We start from the raw sequence: 23,048 nt of genomic DNA on the forward strand, positions 1-23,048 counted from the left end.
AACTACACTGAAGAAATACACTGAAAGGAGTAGTTCCTTCCTTCACTTCTTCCCATTGCTAGTTACTGTCTAAGAAGGAAGCCAGAAAGGGTATGATTTTAACCTTTACCAGCATGCCGAGAAAATAACCAGACTAAAGGTTATATATATTATCTCGCCTTCCAAGTATAAATTAACACTTCTTTCATATTACATCACTGTATAAACATCTCTTAATTCAACTAGAGATCGTTAGGTTTGGCCTACAAAGGAAAAAAACATTACAACAATAATGCCTGAAAGGACATACAGGAGATTCTTTGCATTTCCAAAAGTTATGCAATACTACAGAAACTGTACAGCAAGAGAAAAGCAACCCTGAAAATCCTGATTTACATGCATTAAATAAAGTGGAAAAGTAATGCAATATTGCATCACCTTCTTTTTATATTTGTTCTCTCTGTTTTCAAAATTAATGGGTTTTACAAATAAAATGTAAGGGCAATTTACTTTTACCTATTTATTCCTAAGTCTGTCTTACACTACCAGTCCTAAGCATTCAAAAAGTCTATGAGGTTACTCCAAGTCAGTTACTTTTAACAAGTAATACATCTGAATCTGTATTTATTGCCACTTGGATTTCAGTCCCATGCTGCATTCACGTTTTCCACATATTGTTCCTCTCCATTTATTTTTCTTGGTGGGCACAACTGATGAGGTTATTATACTTGCAAACATTTAAAAGCATAACAGCATTTCCTGGGAAGGGTGAGGCTGTGAAGACATCATTAATTTAGGCTTGGTTTACACGTACATATATGTACATAAATGCAAGATTGTATATAAATAGATAAAATCTTCTACAGTGACGAGTACATTAGTATTCCCCGTACCATTCCTTTCTCCTTCTATGTTGGAATGAACTATTTTGGCACAATCACCAGTATAATTACATTCATACCAGGAGTGTTCTACAACATTAAATATATGATTACAGAGTAGTTCAGATGAGTTTTTATTAAGAGGGGTCAAGAAAGAAAATTATGTGTTTAAGTTACACATATTGTGAGTTTTCTTTATTTTTTTTTTAATAGTTAGTACTAGTGCAACAAGAATGAGAAGTAGTTGTAAAATGGTTCCATTCTGGCTAAGCAGTATCTGTACTTAGTCTATATAAGAATACATGGCTATACAAAGTACACAGTCAGAACACACAGTCTGAGATATTTTATTTCCTAACACTGAAATCAAGCAGAAAGCATTGCCTGGACTCCCTTAAAAAGAAAAGGCTAATGGGGCTTTTGCTTGGGTCCCCCCTCCCATTCCGACCACCTTTGCTGTCTGTCTTTTACAACAGTGGCAAGGGTAAGAGGCTCAGCTTTGTTCCTCCTCCCTCTAAAAGTCTAAAAGCCTACCTGATAGACAGAAAGAACAGAGATCTCCAGACAGAGCTGGAGAAACACATGAAAGAAGTGAGGAGAGATGCACGCAAAGACCTATTGCAGCTGAGTAAGTGAGTATATCAGGTCCACAGCTGCAGCAATGGGAGCTGTGCAGTGTCGATGGCAAAGCGACCTGGGTTAGCCGAAGGTGAATGTCCAAGTGCCTGCAGAAAGCGAATTAATATTGGAGACCTCAGAGAAACAGCAGCATCACATCTCACCTGCATTTTCAGAAATCAGTCTCACCTGTCTCTGCATATACATCTGTGGTCCCTCAGGTATGCACTAGCATGCTCCGTTCCTGCTGCTCAAACATTATTTTGGATTTCTCCCCCAAAGCTCCGTAAAGGCACTAACTACTTCTTCAAGTTCATGTTTGATATTTCGTTCATTTGCGCCACAGCCACAATTTAAATCTCTCATTTAAAATGGCTGACTTAACAGTCAAAGGAGCATTGCCCAAACTACTGACAGAGCAAACCACTTCAATCTTCACTCCAAAAGACATTTTAGGGATAGGTAAGGAAAAAAAAACAATGGACCAGTAGTTTAAATGAAACTATTCTGAAACATGATTACAATTTCCACTATTAGAGGTATTCAATATAAACAAAATAAACCCACAGGAATTAGTACTACATGGTAAGACTACACTCCATGTTTATAGCTTTGATATATACACTGCATAAAGTATTATGCAGATTATATAAAGGAGCAGAGGGGATTAAAGAAATTATCATCTTTTCGGCAGATTTCAGAAAGAAGGCTTTGTATTAACTGTATAAAGGCTTTATACCAACTTCGATGCTGTACACCGAAGACCAAAGTAAGCAGTTGATATATGTTATAACCCAAGCAAGAAGATACATATTTCTGAAAGCAAAGAATCATCTTAAGTGGGATGGGCTGACTGTTTATTTTTCATATGATTCAGTAAAGCACAGCAAACCCACAGACTCTTCCAGTCTTCAGCACAGAAAGTTTGTATTCATGCTCCAAAATCTGCAGTCACAGAAGGCTTGTATTTTTAAATCCAATTTATTCTGGCACTTTGCACTTTGTTGGATTTATTCCCACTCCAAGAGGATGCTGTGCCAGGTGCCAGCAATTAGTTATTATGGGTTAAAGAAAAAGGAGGCTTACCACAGCATTTGAGCTGCTGGACTGATACACGACTGATTGGAAAACAATATAGGATGGGCAACTTATATAAGCAACCACAGCTGGCAGCTCAGCGTTCTGGCTGCAACAAATGAATCTGAGGTCTCCCTTGGAAACCATGATTTCATCCCATCTGTGAAAAGTCCGTGCTGTTATTTTTCTCTTTATCAAGCAACTTGAGATTCCACAGAATTTTCCCTCCTTGGACGGACCCAAGGAAAACAACACAGCTAATCAATAGGATAAAATCTGACACGCAAATTGTAGAGTTGAAATTAACCTCACATAGGATAATAGGATTCTGAGTAAGAAACACTTGAACCTACTCCTACAGGAAATCAAAAAAATTGACTTTTGAGTGTGCACAGGTATATGTATCTATGTTACCAAACAGGGAAACAGAAAACAATTTAATACAAGTGACTACCTGGAGCAATAGTTTGGGAGACCATTTTGTCTGAGCTAAGGAATGGAGAGTTCAATTGGGCCAGTGACAATTGTTGGTAAACAGAAGGAAAACAGTCATTGGGGCACATAATGCAGTAACTGGAAATTATATATAATAATATAATATAATTACATATAATTATATATAATTTAGCAATGAAACTCCTATAGAAATTGGCTCAAGTCTGAGAGAAAGGTACAACAATCTCTAACAATGAATGTTGATAGAAAGAGGCATAAAGGCAACATAGAAACGGAACCAATCCAAGTAAGAACTTCTAATGCAATCTGAAGACTACGTTATGATCATGCCTAGTTGACAAGAGATACACAGAATTGCTCATCCATTACTGCTGTGGTTTCAAAGTCCTCAGAAAAGCAAGCCAGCTGAGGATTCAGAAACATTGTCAGTGCTACCAAATTCAGCTAGGTCCTGATATGTCAGATACACATTCCTGCCAATAGGTCCTCACTCCTTTCTTTTCCCCTAACATTTATTTTTCTTTCCATCTTTTTATTTTTGTTTTCCACTTTTAAAAAAGGGAGGGTAGGGCTGGCTTAGCTAAGATGTTATTTGCAATGTGGTGACTGCAAGATTTGCTGTGACAATAAGAGAGAAGCAGTAAGAAATAAACAACAGGTGATTTAAAATAAGTTTGCTATGTGAAGGAAAGAATAAGTCTATGAGCTCTGTTTGCCTCCTGCAAGTAAGGGCCAGCATCAGAAACAGAAGTTATATTTTCCATCTTCCTATCTTTTTTTTCTATTCATCTTGTTTATCCCTCAGACAGGTTTGGATTCCAGCATCAAGCACAACGGACCAAGCCCATTAGTGTTATTCATTGTCTTTTTCCACAAATCATACTTAATGCTATTCTCAGTGTTAATTTAAGTACTGTCAAATGCTGGAGGGGATAAGAATGATGACACGGACCCCTGCTTTAGCTGAAGGTTTCAAAACTGTATTTGAAAGCTTAGTCCTTTCCAATTCTTTAACTGTCCTCCCTCTTATTCCCTCATTTCCAGAAACATTTAATGGAAGGCAAAACAGATTAATCCTTTTTTTTTTTTTAAAGTAGCAATCCATAGCCATGGGAAAAGCTGGTTAAAGTCTCTGTTCAAGCTTCAAAACTTGATTTTATTGTTTTACACTACAGAATGAATGGATGTTTATTCCATTTAACTTAGTACAACAGCCTTTAGACTACATATAAAGGTATCATGAAGTAGACTGGCCTTTAACACATTTGATTATATTTGACATTGACAATGATATATAAACTCACTGTCATTTTGACAATGATATATAAACTCACTGACATCAAACCAAGAAGAGCCATATGAGGTAAACAGACAAAAAAGAATTTTACGTTTTCCAATTCTATGTTTTTAAAATGACAGGGGTTTTTTGCTTAGTCTTGTTTTTATTGAAAATATTGACAAGTCATTCAAAGTAGGCTGTGATTGCTGAAGGAATGGAAATAGTAGAAATTCTAGAGGAATTTAGGACCTGAACTAGTGAAAACTTTGAAAGAACTCCAGTTGTCTTCAGTGGAGCTAAATCAGACCCTTAGTATTTTAAACAGTTTTTTGAGGGAAGAAAACAGAAATTTAGCACATTCATGCACAAGGGGAAAACATATACTTGCTGTCTCAAGTATATGCAAAATTTGGTACTTTGAGAAACACTCGCAGTTCCAGATACGGTATGATCCCACGCAAAAATTAAAACCATGCAAAATTTACACGCTTAGCTGCTTTTCACCTACAAGAAGACTAAAGATGTTCCAGCAAGTATTCAAGCTCACTTTCTTTGCAATGTGATGACTCTTACAGCCTGTTATATGAAGACAATTATTTTTATTACATTCATAAAGTATAAAACTCCTTTCTGATCCCTACCATATATTTTTCCTTCAGTCCACCAAGCAACTAAGGACGCAGCAGCTGCAGATTTGAGTAACTAATGAATGGACAAATCACACAAAGAAGGTTTTGCAAAGGTGCAGACCAGGGAGAAGGCCAGGGCCATCCAGCACTACACAGCCTGTGTCTCTGGTGCCTCCCCAGAGAATTCCTGTGTATTCCTCTGCTTTCAGCTTTGTTTCACACAGGTAAATAGCATTAAGAAAAAATATGAAGTAAGCCAGCAGATACCATACAAACCTCACCCTGGATCTTGTAAAGCACTTTCTGACATAGGAGAAACACCGGTATTTCCCAATCCCCCAGATGGGCATCTGAGCTGTTTTAAGTTGTACATGAAAGCACACACATTTAGAAGAGAAATGCCATTTCAACATCCATACAGTTAAGTGAAAGTTCTTCTACTTTGCCAAAGCTATTATGCATGATCCTGGGAAGAGAAAGGATCATTCAGGATATTTTTGTCATCTAGTTTGACCCCTGTATGCATAAGCTATAGATCGTTTACAAGAAACTGGATTAAACTGCATTTTTAAGAAAAATATCTAATCTTGTTTTAACGACTCGAGCGCATCCCTTCTCTCCCCAACCCCCTTAAAACTTTTCCACTGTTTAATCAGCCCCACTCTTAAGAAATTGCATCTTATTTCAAAGATGAATTTGTTTGAATTTCCAGCCACTAGTTCTGCCTATTACTTTCTCAGCGAAACTGAAACGTCCCCCCAACTCCTTTCTATCTATATATAAGCACAGTCCAAGCCACCACTCAGTCCTGTCCTTCATATACTAAACAACTTGACTCTCGTAAGATTCATGCTGCTATACTTGTTTTCCAAATCCCTTCTCCTTTTTGTTACTTTCCTTTGAACTCTACTTCTGACATAATGTTTTTGAGGTGTGGACACAGAACAGGGCACAATATTTTAGCATGCTTGTTATTGTAAGATCCCAGATTAATTCCCTGTTTCTACTCAAAAGCCTTGTACTTCACACATCCAACCATACCGGTCTATTTTGTCCCAGCCCTGGAGCAACCGTGCATATTGAGGTGATTATCGACTGAATAGTGACACCAAAAAAAAAAAAATCTTCTCTGAAGTAACCTATAAAGAATAAACTGATGACAATGATTATTCAGGATGATCTCAGAAGCACTACTGTTCGTAGGTATCCCTCTGTGTCTGCTAATGAACCTGTTCATAATTATTTAAAGAATGGCCTTTGCTGAAGCAATTTAGCTCCGGGGTGGTGGGGGGTGGGGGTGCAGCATTGCTACAAGTCACTAAGAGAGAACCAAGAGGAAGGTCAGATTCCTGGGAGGACTCTGTCTGACTCCTGGGGCGTGGGGAGTGAGGATGGGGAAGCTGCATGCAGTCCTGGTCAATACTGTTCTGGGGCTGTGGGAGACTAAGTGGGAGACAGGAGTAAAATCGGGGTCTCTTCCTCTCTCCCCCATCCCCAACCTCCCTACCTAAGTGCAGAGAAAGCTGTGGGGGATCTCAGTGCTGTCTGCACCTACCTAGAGGGAAGGGGTAGAGGAGATGGAGGCAGACTCTCCCCACAGCCATACAGTGGAAGGATGAGGGGAAATGGGCACACGTGGGAACAGAGGAAATGCCAACTCAATGTAAGGGAAATATTTTCTACCAGGAAGACGGCCGGACACTAGAAGAGGTAGCAAAATCCCCACCTTTGCTGTTCTTCAAACCTGGACTGAACAAGACCCTAGCCAGCCTACACTAACTGGGTCTGCTTTGAGCAGAGGCTGGACTGGCTGATCCCAGGAGGTCCCTTCCGACCTCCATGTTTCTGTATCTCTGCAGTTCCTTTCCAGTACCCCTCCTTCTCACTCGTCAGAGCACAATTTCCCGGGCACTTGCCCCCGAGGGGCACGGCCGCCGTCCTTCAGGCACGTCACCCTCCTCCAAGCCATTTGCTTTTCTGAGCTAGTCTGTTGCAGAACAGGGCCTATGAAGGTAAGAGAGTGTGATGAAGAGCAGACAGGAGGAAGAGGGGGGACAGGGTGAGGAAAGCAGGCTCAGACAGCCCTGCCCTCCTGCTGCCCCGGAGGGCAGAATGGGGCTTCAGGGGCGGCCACTGCCACCCCTCGTATCTTGACCTCTCCTTTTGGCAACAAGACCAGCAGACAGCTGAGTAACCAGAGGGCAAAGTTTGTGTATTCAGAGTACACCCCACACTTTGGGTATTCAGAGTACCCCCAGCAGCTACTCCACATCTCCCCCATCACATGCACAGAATATGCAGCCATACTCCCGCATGTGAGATGTCTGCCAAACATCTTCCAGTTTGAAGTCAGCAATGACAAAATAGTATTTTTTTTTATTATTATGACACCTCAGAGGTGCTCAAGAAGGAATTCATCTTGTGGTCAGAGGCAGTAGGAGCCTTTGTAGCAGACATCCATCAGCTCTTCAGCTTTCAACTTTCAAAGTGGCCTTTTATTGCCTGTGATTCTTTATCAAGTATTGGTGGCTTTCCCCCTTTCATGAGTAACTCCAGCTCTTCTCTTTTGTTGTTTAGGGGTCAGTGTTTGTATTAACATGTTAAAAATGTTCCCTACATGTCTTTGTGTGCTTGAATTTTCACGTCATACTTCGTCATTGGATACATAGCTCCGTATCTGTACCGTAACTGCCTAGCTATCACATTCTTGTTTTATGATGAGCCATACCCTTGGTGATGCTGGGCAGTGATTCTCCCGCTACTAAAGTAGCCGAACCATAAGTGCCATCTCATCTCTCCCTATGGAAAAGTCCCTGAACCCTGTAATACTGCTATAACCATTTACCTCCAATATCTTTGCTTTTTCTTTTCTCTCACTCCAGATAATCTGTGCTATTGGCCACTTGTTTAATCTTCAGACATTCACTAATCAGGAGTTAATAGTACGATAGGAGTACAACTCCAAATCTCTAGGATACCATGAGAACTACCCTCAGGTCTGAGAGGTGTTTGTTTTTACAACAGTTACAACAGTCGGGGCCATGCGAGTCTGTTATACACTTGCAAATTCTCAGAAATCTCAATGTTCAAAACCGCAGAAAATTATTCCTCAGCCATTGCAGACAATTCCCCGCAAGCTGGCACTGCAAGGATGGAGTGGGGGTAGAGGGCAGCATCCTGTTCCATCTTGCCAGGTTACAGCACATGGGAAGAAGGCAAATTCTTTCCTCCCACTCTATGTCTATGAAGAAATCTTCAACATACGGGTCAGCAAGTCACCTGGGCCCCAGGGATGAGATTTGCTACTACACTCAGCAGTGATCCCAAACAGTCATAAGCACTCATCACCCACACACCTCTTAGGTTTCCACCAGGGAACCAGAAGAAATAAGGCACTTTTTTCCTCTCTTTTGAGCAATAATTACACATTATTTAGCATAAAAAGCATGCTACCTCAGACTACTCTGACAGATTATATCTTTTACAATATTATAGCCCATACAGTAAGTAGCTGAAGACTTTCCCATTCTGCCTCCTTCAAGCCATTCCACTTGCAACTTTTCTGTTCAAGAGAAGAGAGGAAACAGTTCTGCCCCTTGTTTCTTTTTTACATTAAGGGGCCTACAATTTGTTAATAATTCAGGAGTATCACATTTCTGAATCAGCCAACTTGACTTAAATTAGCAACAGGTGAATTAAATGGCCATTAGAGGTCAGAGCATTTTAGGCAACATTTTTTCTTTCAAAAGCACAGATGAATTTTCCAAAGTAGTTCCCATACCTCAAAACATACAAAACATGTGTAACTTATTTTCCATAGAGTCCACTAAGAAATGTCTACTGTCACCAACGTAGGTTGCAAAAGAAAGAATAAAACAACATGGCAGACTTGCTAGGACCTATGACAAGTTGCTTACCTTGTATATTGATGGTATCAGACAGGCCTGAACAAAGTACAGGTCATGCTTTCTTGGATAAACAGGTGTATAACTTACCTTTCAAAGAAATCCCACAAATTAAAAAAGCAGATTTTATATTTTCATAAATTTTAATATGTGGTTTTCAAAAAAAGTGAAAGGAATACAGTAAGTTATTATTCGTGCCAGAAATTTGACATTTCTAAAGATGCCAGATGCATTTTCAGGCATATTCCAGAGTTATTCAAGTTGAGATGGGCTTTTATTTTTAAATGTCAAACTGGTGCTCTTAGAAAAATGGGTAGATTTGGGGTTTGTTTGTTTGTTTTAAAAAGCTGAATTTATATACAAGAGAGAACTCTAATATATTCTGTGTTCCCAAAAACACAAAATCTTGAGCATCACTTACAGTGTTTCAGAGCAAACACAGTGTTTCCAGGGTTTATTCTGGCACTTGAAGCTAAGGATTATACAGCTGGACAGAAGCACCATGCATGTAGTCTTAGTGACTTCTTATAAAGAAGGCTTGTGGAGATAAATTAATCTGTTAAATGTCAGTTCCAATTTGTATTTCTTTCAGTAAATGAAAAGCCATGGTTTAAAAGCATTACTAGCATAGATTCTTCAAACCATGGTGTTCTGCAGCCTCCCTTTTGGGAGTGATCCTTTTTAATTATATCCAATCGTTAACCTTCTGTAAGCATTCCTAAGAGTTTGACCATTTATCACCAGAACGTAAAAGATGCTAGAGGTAATAATACCAGGTTTTTACATTTTTTGCTCCAGTTAATTTTTAAATACTTGGTGCAGAGTAGTTACTTACAAAATGAGGTGCTGCTAGTGCCTGTCATGGTACAAACCAAAACCTCCAGATTCGTCGGAGTTCAGTGCCTGCATTTATGCTATGGAGCACCAACATAAATCATTTGGTTTATATTTGCTCTCCATGATGCACAAGATGCATGTTCATTTCTAGAGTGTTATTAGAAAATATCTATTAGCTTTTAAATTGTGAGATTCAGAAACTGTCAAAAATATAGTAAGCCAGCAGCACGAACAACCATTAAACAAACATGGAACAAGAAAAAAAAAAAAGTTCTGTACCCAACTTATCCAACATATAGCAATAAATAACTTGTGTTAGACAACATACACAAAGAGAGATCAAAATGGATCCAGCTGAAGACTTTCAAAACATATTCCCTTTTATGTGATGTTCCCTGCCTAGGAACTTTGCTTTATAGACAAAGTTTTAGTAGACGTAATTAACATGAATTAAAAAGGACAGGTTCAAAAATGCGTTAAAGCTTTATTTCTATATTTCAGTCCTCTACTAAGGTAAGAGGTAAGAATACAGTATGACTAATAGGTGTTGAAACCTCTGTACCAGAAGGCAACCTCCTGGTGGTGAAGGGTAGTCTGGAGTCAGGCACAGCCTTTGCTGGGCAAGTCTTGTCCACCGGTGCTACGGAGCATCACTGAGTGAGTGTCAGAGAGACACTTCTTCAGCTCTGCTCAGAGACATCTTGAATAGGAAAATCCTAAAGAAGCTCCTAGGTGTGCTATTGCTCAAAGCAGTATGAACAATGCATTTGAGTGCTTTCATTTTGCAGCTTTGTTTCTAATACAGCAACACACACACAATGTTTGCCATTATCCTTGATTGATTAAATCGGACTTTTCACATAGCTTTCCTCTTTATCTAGTTAAGAAGCATAATCTCTACCACAGTTGACACATACACATCTCACTTTGGTCCAGTGTAAACAACAAATGCTTCCTGAGTGATGCGGCTTGCTTTGGGAGGCCTACCACCCAAAACGAATCAGAGATTTCTAGTGTTGGTGAAGGTCAGTTATGCCACAAGGATCACTTTAGAAACTGAAAACATGATACCTATATTTATGGCTCTCTGCAGTGCTGGCAAAAAAGGGCTTGAAACACATAATACCACCCATAGTTACACCACACCTCATAATTCTCCTATCCCATTCCACCTCTATCCAGAAGCTCACCATTTAAACATTTACCAGAAATGTAAGGTAAGCGGTTCAAACTGCTTCACATTGAGGAAGGAACTAAACCTCGGTCTTCTTTTTGGACTAATGCTCTAACCACATGACATAAAGAGTAAAAAATACTGCTTTTCATGGAGCTTGTTCCAAAAACATGTCATCAGGATCCACAGGTGAGACAGAGGAATTTCTACTTTGTAAATCTTTCTAGGAATCAGGCTTGTGCTAGGTACCTACTGTCCCACACAGTTCTAGGCATGCCTACCATCACACATACAGGTGTGTAGGAATTTTTATTGACAGAAATGCAGGCATAATGACTTCAGTTACCCCTGGGGTTGAGCAGAAGCAAGAGTTTCTATGGCATTTAAATGTCGGACCTAGGCATCTAAAGTAGAAGTTACATACCAAAGTCCTCAGGCCTTTGAGGAATGATATAATCAAGACTCATTTCTGTACCTGAGGGTAGCCCTTTCTAAGAAAGCCAGAACGTACTAGTAATGCAGAACGCAGATGCTCTGCAGTAGATTCTGCACTTGGAAACAGAGATGCAAAATTTAACTTAGGTGCTGTTTGTTGAAACTGTATTCCCAGAAATCCTGACTTCAGTGGTGTCTCTTTCCTCAGGTTAATTCTTCCAGTTTTTCTGTGTTCCCATATGTCCCATGGAAACCTGAAAATCAAGTTTCTTTACTGTGATTTGGCAAATATCCCTCATTTAACTTCAGCTGCATCACTATGCTCCTCACTGTCTGCCCACAAGTAAGACCAGTTTTTAGAAATTTGTAACCACTCACCCAAAGCACTTCACTGGTTTCAGTTCTATACAGATTTTGATGGTCCATTCATTAATGGTTCATTCATTAGCACAAGCCAATAGTCATATTACCTGACAGAACTGAACAGAATTTAATACTAATGGAGAGATGGACAAATTCCTTTTCAGTAAAGTTCACTGTATTTTTATATAGTAAAGTACATTATAGTCTACATTCTATGAAGTATAAAAAATATGTAAACTATAAAATAAAAATGTAAAATAAATATAGCATTTACCTGCAAGTTGTAAAACTAGCACCTGTGGGTTTAAACAAAACCAATCATTGTACACAGTGTCACTCCTTCAACTTAAAATGACCGGGTAGACTGCTGTTTCCACTCAAAAAAAAAAAGCCCAAAATAAATTAATAGCAATCTCAATGGTTCATAAAATCTGCACCTGGACTGCAATTTGTTGCATTCAGGCCTAAATAAACACAGCATTGTCTGTAGGACTGGGCCTCCAAACAAAACAAGTCAGGAAGTCATCAAAATAAATAAGCATACACATTCAAGTATAGCTTGAAACTTTAAATAACGGCTATTCTATTTCCAGTTACAGAATGATATGCCATGCTCTAACCTCCACCTAACATTGCTTTTCATGTAAGAGAAACAACCACAATTCAAGAAGTATTCTTTGAAATTCTATCACCCCAATTTTGATACTATATTTATAAAATACGAAACTACTGAAATATTGAATACTTTGAGAATACTAACTTAATATGTTCAGGCACATTTTATAGAAGTTATATTTGCCAGTGCAACAATGGTGGTATTTGCAGGTACTTTAAGACCACAATAGTTATATAAGTGGTCTGTGAATTCCAGATACTCCACACAATAAGCTAATTCATTTCATATGTTTATTTACCACTTCAGAATGTCTTTGTATAAAAATGTCATCTCCTTCAAAAAAAAGTCTCATCAGAGGAATCTCTGGGGTATAGTATCAACATCCAAAGATGGTGTGTATAATAACTTACACTGTTCTCTTATTTAAACTGTAAGAAATTGATCCACTGTTTAACTAAAATGGATTTTCTTGCTTCAAAGCCTTATTCCAAGATGTGTGATTATATTCTCTGTTCCTATATGGGCTGTATAATTCATCAGATTCACATTCAATTTGCAAGTAACAGAATTTAGCTACAATTTAGCCATAATAACTACCAGCTACGTCATAATCCATAAGCATTGCTTTACATTTTAGATCTTTAAAATCAAATGCTGTCACGTATGTTTTGGAATGAACTTGTTAAAGATGAACTCTGTATCTAGATACATGGTTATTGATGCTCAGATAGTATTAAAGGTGAAAAAAGCACAGACACGAACACAGAAAGTCAATTCTTTTTCGGCCATATTATAAAACATGCTTCCATGACAACGAAAATAGATTTACAATATCAACCAGTGAAAATGTATAAGCAAACGAGACCAGAAAATAACCACTTCAGGAAAAAGGCGGTAAAATGCCTATGTCACAAAAGACAATAGGATTATTTCATAATAATTATGACTGTTTTCCATGGTATCAAAAATATTCTCTACATCTTGGCCTATTCATTTTCAGCAGAGAAAGGCTGCCTCCTGTTTATTCAAACAAGAACATAGGTTAATGATTTAAAGTTATTATGTATTTACTTCACGTATCAATCATCTGTGCTCGAGTTCTATTTTGGTGTTAGTGCAGCGGAGTTTTCAGGATGAAAACACCGTATAAAAGAATTTTCATAATCACTTTGATTTCTGAGCAAGATTTCATTGCCTGCAGTTGCCCAACTTTCCAAAGGCATCCTATAAATAATTCTGCAGGAGCAGAAGACATATATTACCCCAGCTCTAAAAATCAGATAGAGTGAACCAGGAAACGGATCCAAAACTGCATGTGGTCAAGTGTTGAGGAGCAGAGAGAATCAGGTCTTCTGCAAAGCACCGAAACTTTTACAAAGGAAATGTGTAAAAGTTTTGCTCTGTATTGGACAGCTCCACGATGGTTTTGTTGAATGCCTTTTTCTTGCTACTGTCAGGTACCACCAAGCCATGACCTACTGATTACCTATAGCGAGTACTTAGCATGAGTAGGTATACTTATGCATATACAAAGAAGAAATTCTTCTGTGCTAGAAACACCTCTTCTGAGGGCAGATACCTTATTTAAACCCATATTGGAAAAGAAAACAAGAGATAAAAAAAATGGAATGCCTTTACTCTTTAGGAAATAAAAATTGAGCTTTTTTCTTGGTACTGCTTGGCTTCCTCAAAGACAACTATGTGCTTCTGAAAATTAGGTGCAGCTGTCCTCTTTTTGAGCTCCTTAATGAAATCCTCTGCATCCTGGCTTTCCTCCCCTTTTTGGCAAAAGTTGTCAATGTTCGTTTCAGCTGAGTCATGAGCACACCATGAGCATGTGGGCCTCTTTGCACAGCAAATGGACTTAATCACAGGGGCATACAATTACATTCCTTTCTCTTCATTGCAAATTCATCAGGGAATAACAAACATAAAACTCCATTGTCTAGGACCTTAAAAAAAATCACTGTTATTCCTATTCAGCAAATCTTTCTCCTCTTCCCCACCCCTCATTCTTTTCCATAGTAGTAAAAAAGCAAAACACTCCTTTATCACTTTATCTTCTATTATACTGCAAGAGTATATCTTTCACAGTTTAATGTATTGCCAGCATTTAGATACATTTTATCATCAGTGATTTCTCATGATTTGTGCTATTCTACATAGGACCTGAAGGATTCTCAATTTTGCTTTTCAGGGATAGGAAAAATCTCATCCAGGTCTCTTAATTGCCATTATTTCCCCATTCTTCTTTTTCTCTCAACTTCCAGCTAGAGCTATTCAAAAGGCCATTTAATTTATTTGGTTGGTTTGCTTAGGGTTGCCATTTGATCCTCACTTTCTCTGCAAGTGACAGAGTTTATGAAGGACAAAGAGGACTTCTTTTCAGTAGGTGAGAGTTTCAGTTTCCTTTCAGTAAGTAAGATAATTAGGGGGTTTGTCTCTGAAAATTCCCCTCGACATACTAACACCTTTTATTTTTGCATTTCCACCTGAAGTTTCCTTTAAGTTGTCATGAAGTAAAGGGCTCCACTCTTTACATAGCTCCAATGTTCTTGGCTGTACTTCTCCCCACTGTTCTATCTCATGAGTTGATAGTGAATCTCATGGTATATCTCAAAAGGTCTCTCACTTTCGCCCACCCAGTTCTGCTCCCTCCTAATTAATTAAACCCTCCTAATTAAACCTTTTAAACAAAATGCAGTAACTAGGCAGATACCATTCTACTGGGAAAAGGAGGGCACACAGTTCCTTACCAAGACACTGACATTCAGTTCAGCTTATATTCTGCTAGGAGTGATCTACTTTATCTTTCAGTCCTGTGCTATCAAGGCCAAGATTTTAAGAGCTGGAGATTCCCGTGTCCACCTCCCATAAGCAATCAATCCTCCGACTAAATGGAAGTTCAGCATTACATAACTTTCCCCTGAGTTTTTGACTTGGGCACAAAGTCTAATCTCAGAGAGCCACTTCCCACAGAGTGCTTTTTTGTTTTGACACATTTCCCACTGCTGAGAAAGGAATGAATTCACGACCCTAACAGTCCAGCAACGGCCCAACTCCTGCTTCTTCTATATTGAAGTCATATTCTGCATAATTCACCCACCCAAAGTTATTGCACAGATGTGCCTGCCTCCTCTTCTCCACATAGGACACTGCAGCTACGCTTACAGTGTTTATTTTTTCCTCTGCCTTTTTATTTAACTGGGAACATTATTCTATCTTCTCTACTTGCAATGAGTAAAGGGGAAATAGTAGGAAACCAGGGTCAGATCCCAAGTGCAAATAAGTAGGAACATGCTGATCTGGTCAAAGAGAGCTGCAATTAAAGGAAGAGACATTTATTTAAACAGCCTTGCTTAAATCTCTGTCTAATGGAGTCTGTCTGGGCCAGAGCTCCAAGAGAGCCACCCAGGAGATCCCAGATGGTTAAAAGACTAAGAAAAAGAAATTATTACATTTAGAGATGCTGAAGGCAGTAGGTACTTTTCTAATTGCACCTATAATTTGAACCTTTTAAGTGTCTGTTATCAGGAAAAGATAACAGACACTTAAAGTACCACTTCATACATCTTCTCTCAAATGTACGCATTACTCTGATAGTCTAGAAAGCTCATCATGGGACCGTGTGGTCCCTCCCTGGCAGCTTCCCTGCTAGCTTGGCAAAAGTTTACACAGTTTTGCATGCTTTAGTGAAGCAAGGGTTATACCACAAGATTTTAAACTGAACTCAATAATCTGGTATTTTAATAGATTGTACTGTTGATACAACTATGTAATGTTATCTTGACCTCCCCACATAAGATACTACAAGCTATTGTGGAATTAGGGAACTCATAAGGGGGTGAGAATTGGAATTACCTCCTGAGATCAAAAGAAGCACAAGGTACTCTTGACAACAAAGACTTTCCAAGTGTCTGTTAAAGGCTGAGCCTAGACGTATTCCTGCTGTTATACCAACTGCAGTGCTCTTCTCTTATGTGTCTTCAAATCACCTTATTTGGGCTCATTTTTCTATGCTGCAACAGCTTTGACTAAAAAGAAAACTTTTGGAAATCATTAACTCTACTTAATGAAGAAAGTACAGATTGTTATAAAATATTCTGGAAAATACAAGCTGGCATGCTTTAAAAATTGTTGGCTTAATCTCAAACTAGAGCTCAGCCATTTTTTTTCCACTTTCTGTTGATGCAGGATATAAATGAGTTCAGGCAAGTTAGAACATGTTTTATCATCACCAGGGCTCTGAAGATTTTACACAAAAGAAAGTGGAAAAGAATTGACAGTTTGGATAATGCAAATCAATATTGTACATTTGATAAGTTGGACTAAATACAAAAAAATACAGAGCTTTGGGTAGAGTAAATGGTGTTTAAAAAATACAAAAATGTTCTGAGCTAACCAAATATCAGTGTTAATGTACACTCCAACCACAGAAGTTGGGACACTCTTCATTCCAACAACTCAATTTCTCCCTTTCAAAGACAGCTTGGATAAAGACACTTTTCTAGCATGTTCCACAGCTAAAATCTTCTCAAAAATCCTACAAGTTTTGCCACATCAGCAAATACACAGCATGCTAGAGCTGCTTCAGCCGTGGATATGCCATGTCCAGACAGACACATTTAGAGCCCTCCCAGATAATCTTAACTTCCCAATTAAAACATACAACAATCACTTCTTTGCTCAAGGTCTTTTACACCCACACACAAACCTGCACACTTGTAAGCAAGTAGTCCACTTCTACCAGCAGATTTTACCTATGCCAAAGAAGATGGGGATGGCAGAGCTACATCCCAAACTGTTGATTAGTACCTCCTTACACAGTACTTCTGCCAGCACCTCTAAGGACAGAGATGAGTGTACAGCAGGACCTGCCATACCCCTCTGCTGTACATCTCTCTCACGTCACGCAGGACTGCAAGAGAAGCAAACCTTGCTTTTCAAGGTCACTGAAGTGCTGTCTTCAGCTCTGCACAGACCCCTTATCTCTCTTTATACCTCCCTTTATCACCTTCCCAACAGCCAGAACAAGCGACACCGAGACCCTTAGCCCTTTTCCCAAAGCCTGGGAGGGGGAGAAGAGTTGGCAGGGGCCAACGAAGAGGGAAAAGAAACTGTTAGCTTGAGAAAAAATGGATGGCTGCAGAGGTGATAAGAGGCAGCCTGAACATGGGACAGTGGAGAAGACAATGAGGAGAGCTGGTCTGGATAAAAAGTGTGAGGGAATAAGAGAGATGCTGCTGTCACAAAGCTCCCCCAAACCCTCCCTGTCCTAAAAATGCCCTGAGCCCCTCATACCTCTGTCCCCGTGTCAGTCCCCAGAAGAACCCCGGCCCTAGCCCCACAGCCAAAGGCAGGTGGCCCTTACAGCCACTTCTCAACCCCTCCTGCCCCAGAAGAGCTGCAACTGATCCCAGCCCCTCCTTGTCTTCCCCCCGCAATCTCCAGAACCCACTCATTTTGCCACATCAGTACTTGTTTCTGTCTACACTGCTAGGAAGCCTCCAGCCTCTCGTTGTTATTAGTTCAGCGTCTCATGCCTCAAACCAGAGCTTCAGAGCAAGCTACTGGAACTAATCATGGGAGAGAGAAAAATCTTGGAATATAAAAGTCTGAATTATGAAGAGGCCTTAAAGTACTAATATACAAGGCAGAAATTCAGATTTCCTATGGGCTAATGCAGTACTCTTAACAGGCTTACTTTGAACTGACAGAGAATTCAAGGAAAAATTTAAATCTCTCACTGGCATGAATGATAGTTTTATTTTTCACCACATCAAGTTCAAACAAACTTCCCTGCAATTTTTGCATGTTCTTGGTTATAGAGAATGTGTCTCATTCCAGTGCCTGTGTGTTTTACTTAGAGCAGCTATTAACTTCTCACTATTTAAATCCTGGTTTATTACAGCATAAAACACACTGATAAAAAGATCAATTACTCAATCCAACATTGAAACAATATAAATCACACAAAATTCCAAAAGGTTGACATGTATTTACTTTGTACTCTTATTTCCATTCATAATATTATTCAGTATGATCAACACTGCTCATCTCCCTGGTTTCTATCTGCTGTTAATCACGAATAGTGTGCCTGACATCTACCCTGGAAGGCTAAATCAATCAGCATCGCTTTAAAACAATGTCTGTGCAGATTAATGGTAACTTAGAAAAGTTTCTTTTGTAAGTCTCACAGTACCCCAGTACCATGGAAACTAGAGAGAGGGAAAAAGCCTCTCAAGCCATTTTCTCTATGCCCCCATGGGTCTAAGTTTTCTTCTACCGTATATTGCTTTTTTCCACAGCCGGTCCAGTTCTAAATGAAGTAACACAGAAGCCTTGCAGGGCTCAGCCTATTTTCATGGGCAAAAGCAGGGAAGAAATGCCAAGCCTTGATTTTTTTTTTTTTTTATTTAACAAAGCAATATGTATTGCCATAGTGTAGCAACCTCCTTAACTATATTCTGCTTACCCCTAAATTTTACTCCAGACTAGTAGAGTTGGCTACTTACACACAGACCCTGGCTGACAGAGCCAGGTCCCATGCAGAGATCTGTGCGCAGTCACTGCTGGAGCTCCAGGAGGTGCACTGGGTTCTCCTGGCAGAGGATGCACAGAGGGCATCAAACCCTCCGCTCCTACACGCTCCAGCACAGGCAAGCCAAGGACGTGCTGCAGAAGGACGGGGTGCTGAACCACACATCTCTATTGCAAAAAACTCTTCTAGAGACCTTGCTGTTTTGTGTAACTGAGGGAGACAAACTCTCCAGCAATCTCCTTGTGACTGTCACCCTGGGACAGATGGCAAAGTTTGCCTCCCAGTCTCTGTAGGCTCACCCTTCCTAAAACCCACATCTTCGGACACTTCAGATACCCGCTACTGTGCTAATGGGCAGATTTCACACATTTTCAACACAAAATCTGGATCAGTGACGCTTTGAAATTTGTCAGGGCCCTCACGGCACCAACAGGCCTTTAGTGGCCTCTTCCCACAGCCCAGGACCCCATTTCAGCCCCCCAGGGCCATCAGCCCCTGCCCCAGCAATGCCACAGCAGGGCCAGCCTCCAGTTCCCTGCAGCCCTGCCCTGCCCAGCCATGGGCCCCGCCAAGCCGGGCCTACCCGTGGGCCCACATCCCAGCCAGGCCTCGGCCTGTCCCCAAGGATGTGCCCGATGCCCAGGACTGGGGCTGCCCCGGTGCCCCCGGCTTCCCTGCTCGGGGCTGGGGCGGTGGGACGGGCCCTGGCTGCCAGGCCCTGCCCTGACGGACCCTCCATGGGGAGCACCTGCCGCTGTGCCCTGACAAAATGCATCCTTTCACATGATTCAGAGAAACTCCAACAGCGTACAGGGCAACAAACTGACATCAGAAGAGCTAAATGCAAGACAAGGCATTTAATAAGGTGCATTTTGATTTCTTCAAGCACTCTAGACTGCCGTGCTGCCGCGGGTGTGATGGGAAGCAAGAGAAGCAGCAGAGGAGGAAAGAGCAGAGGGCGCCGCATGAACAGCATGTCTTCAGCGGCGTTACTGGGCTCAGCTCTGGTCATGACAGCTCAAAGAAGAGAAAAAAGGCAGAAACAAAGACATCTTAATAATACAAATGACTAAGAGCATTAAAAAGGCCTGTCTTATAAAGAGACACTGGAAAGATTGAATCAGCTTTATTCAGTGCCTCTCTAAAGAACACAGGGACACAAAATAATAACAAATCACCTTGCTTAATCCAGTAGGACAAACTACACTTTTCAAAGTATGTTTAAGAACTGAACTATAATGCAAGTAATTTCAAAGATTATGATCACAGCCAAGATAGAGATAAACTAAACCAAAGGAGTTAAGTTTTGCCTCATGGACTGCCTGAGACACACTTGTGCTACTGAGGACCTGGAGGGAGCAATGCGATAGTTTACAGAATTGTACTTTGAAACTGAGCTCAAATCTCCTAACATTTACCAATAAGCCAATTTACTCGTTGTGATGGTGCCAAACCAAGATGTGATGTTCTTCAGCAGATCATCCACCACTGCTCTTAGACTTCACCTGTAAATGCAGTTAGAGCAGAAGGATGAAGAATCACAAAATCTAGTATAAAAGTTGGGTATGTGAGTGAAATATTATAAATGGATTACTGAGCCGTGTTTACCTTACAAAGCTGCCTCTTTGATATGCATGATCATCACCAAGAGTGTGAGTTCGCAGGCTAGCCTCCTGGTAGCCTCTGCACCCCGCAAGCCTGTAAGAGAGCTGGAGAGATCATGTATCATCTCTCCCAACCAGCAGGCACGGTCACCCTTGCCTTAAGAATTTCTGGTAAATGTTTGTTAGATCTGATCTTAAAAAGCTCCAGTGAAGAAGATTCCACACCCTACCTGGACAATCCAATGCTCAATTACCTGTACAATTAGACAGCACTTTCCCTACCATTTCACCTAATCTCTCCTGCTGCAGTTCAGCATGCTGGTTCTTGTTACATCTCCACTGGATGTGGAGAACAGTTTATTTCCCACCACTCTGCAGCAACCAATTACACATTTGAAGATTGTTATCACATCTCTCATCAGTCTTTGCTTCCCTAGACTGTAAAATTCCAGTTCTTCCACTATTTTCTCATAGGTTATGTTTTCTAGATCTCTGATCACCTTTGCTACTCATCTCCTGCCTAACTGGTGGAACTGTGGTGTCCAAAATCCCATACAGTACTGATACCAGGCACAGACCCCGAAGTCACAACTACCATGAGGTGCCATCACACATCTGCAACACTCCTGTTATGCATCCCAGAATGATGTTTGTCTTGATTTTTTTATTTAAATATCTACACACACATATAAAAACAATGTGTGGCTTTGTTGCTGACTGCTGTAACTCCCCAATCCTTCTTTTGCAGAACCTCTGCTTTGCCAGTTCACCTGACCTTGTACTTACACATCACATTTCACACATATCTTTAACATGCTGTATCCTATCAGAGTCTTCATGCTGAAAAACGAACTTCCTAAGGGAAATACTTAGCAGAGTTTTCACAGTTCATCAAATAAATATTCTGTGCCCATTCTGTAGTTCAGTGTTATGTATTTGAATAAATATTTGAGAGACATATAATAAGTGCTCCCACAATCAAGAAGGTTTGGGGAAAACTCCCACGTAAGTTCACTAAGTAAATCTAATAAACCCACAAGGCTTTCCCAGGTGCCTGAAAGCTGGAAGATTCTCAGGATCAACCAGTGGACTGGTCTTCCAGCCTGTGAAATCTTTGCATCGGAGACCAGATCCTTCCCGCACAGTAAGTACCGTGTACATCTAAGCATTACACAACTCAATAGTGGTAATCAGAAGTGGCTCACAGAGCAGATTTTTCTTTCCAGGTACAGAAACAAGGATAATTGCAGTTACTACGCACCCTTCTACTCCATTTACGTAACGTCTGAACTCCCATGCCACAAACTATCAAAGAAGTTAAAGCGCACGTACACGAAGTCAGTAACTCGTTTCACCCCTGGTGCGAGCGTAAAGCAGATTTCTGTATGGCACAGACGCGTATGACGTGATACAAATGATTTCATCTCGCGCCAACAACCTGAGCGAGGATTTTAAGCTAGTACAATCTGCCTGCACGCACTGCAACCGCACTGCCAAACCACACCAGTGACACAGTCCACTCCCAGCTCCCTGTTCAAAAGGAGGCACAAGTTTCCTTATCTCAGCCCCGCGGCTTTCTGCCGCCCACCGTCCCCGCGCCGCGGCTCCCGCGGGGGCAGCCCGCCTGCGGGGCTGGGGCCCCGCCGCCCCGACGGCTGCACCTGCCTGCCCCCCGACCCCGGCTGCCCCTCCGGCCGCGCCGCCCGAGCGAGGGGAGCCCCGCGGCGGTGAGGCGCCCGCAGGGAGCTCGCCTCTCCCCCCGCTCCGCCCGGGGAGCCCCCGCTGACCTGCAGGCAGCCGCACGCCCTCCCGCCGCCAGCCGCGCTGCCCCACCTGCCGCACGGCTCTGCTCGCTGCGGCCCGGCTCTGCCCCACGCTCGGCGGCGGCGGCGGCGGCCCCGGCCCCGCGCCGCCCGCGGGATCCCGCCCCGCCGGCAGCACCGCCCCCCGCCCGCCTCCCCGCGGCGGCTGCCCCCCGCCCGGCCCCGCGGCCTGGCACGGCCCCGGCTCGGCCGCTGGCCAGCGCGGAACCCGCGCCGAGCCCGCCGCTTTGCTGCCTCCCTCCTGCACCCCTGTGCAGCCCTGCCCCGCAATGCGCGCCCCCGCCATCCCACCCGGCCCCCGGTAAGGGGTCGGACAGGCTTTCCCCGGTCTGGAAGAGCATCCCGACCCCGGGCTGCATCTGGGATTAGCAAATTGTTTGATACAAGAGCGGCAGGCCGGTAGTTTGAAGTAACTTGGTGATGACGCACCTCTCATTTCAGAAGTACTTGGTTTGGGGACCTTACTGCAAGATGAGATAGGATTTGGCCACGCCCCTCAGCGCTCCTGTTGCACGTGTGGTTTCACACTTTCTGAAGTGAAGCTGTCCCACAAAGCTCCAGTAATCACCACACAACCCTTTCAGCCGTGGTACCACCACCCGTACCAGAGCTCGGGTGCAGAAGCCCCTTTTCTGTCCATGCAAAACTAGTGGCACTTGTTGCCCAATTGCCTCCCTTCCCCCTCACCGCTGGGGACAACACATGCTGCAAGGTGGTGTGATGGAGGAATAGATCTAATCCTGCAGCTGCAAAGGCAATGCCCGCATGGACACCTTGAATAAATTCCTGCCCATCTTCCGGCACTTCTTTTTCCAGGTGAAGGGACAGGAG

General features: G+C 41.7%; 1 protein-coding gene across 1 annotated transcript in view; it reads right to left on the bottom strand.

Moving 5' to 3' along the window:
- The window catches only part of COL21A1 (collagen type XXI alpha 1 chain), a 117,379-nt gene extending 95,140 nt beyond the window's left edge, over positions 1-22,239 (bottom strand). Inside the window, exon 1 of the mRNA XM_072857814.1 lies at positions 22,182-22,239. The gene's annotated coding sequence lies outside the window, so the exon portion shown is untranslated. The remainder of the gene's footprint in view (positions 1-22,181) is intronic.
- Positions 22,240-23,048: the final 809 nt, after the last annotated feature.

The sequence above is a fragment of the Ciconia boyciana genome, chromosome 3, assembly GCF_034638445.1.
Source record: "Ciconia boyciana chromosome 3, ASM3463844v1, whole genome shotgun sequence".
Taxonomy (NCBI): domain Eukaryota; kingdom Metazoa; phylum Chordata; class Aves; order Ciconiiformes; family Ciconiidae; genus Ciconia; species Ciconia boyciana.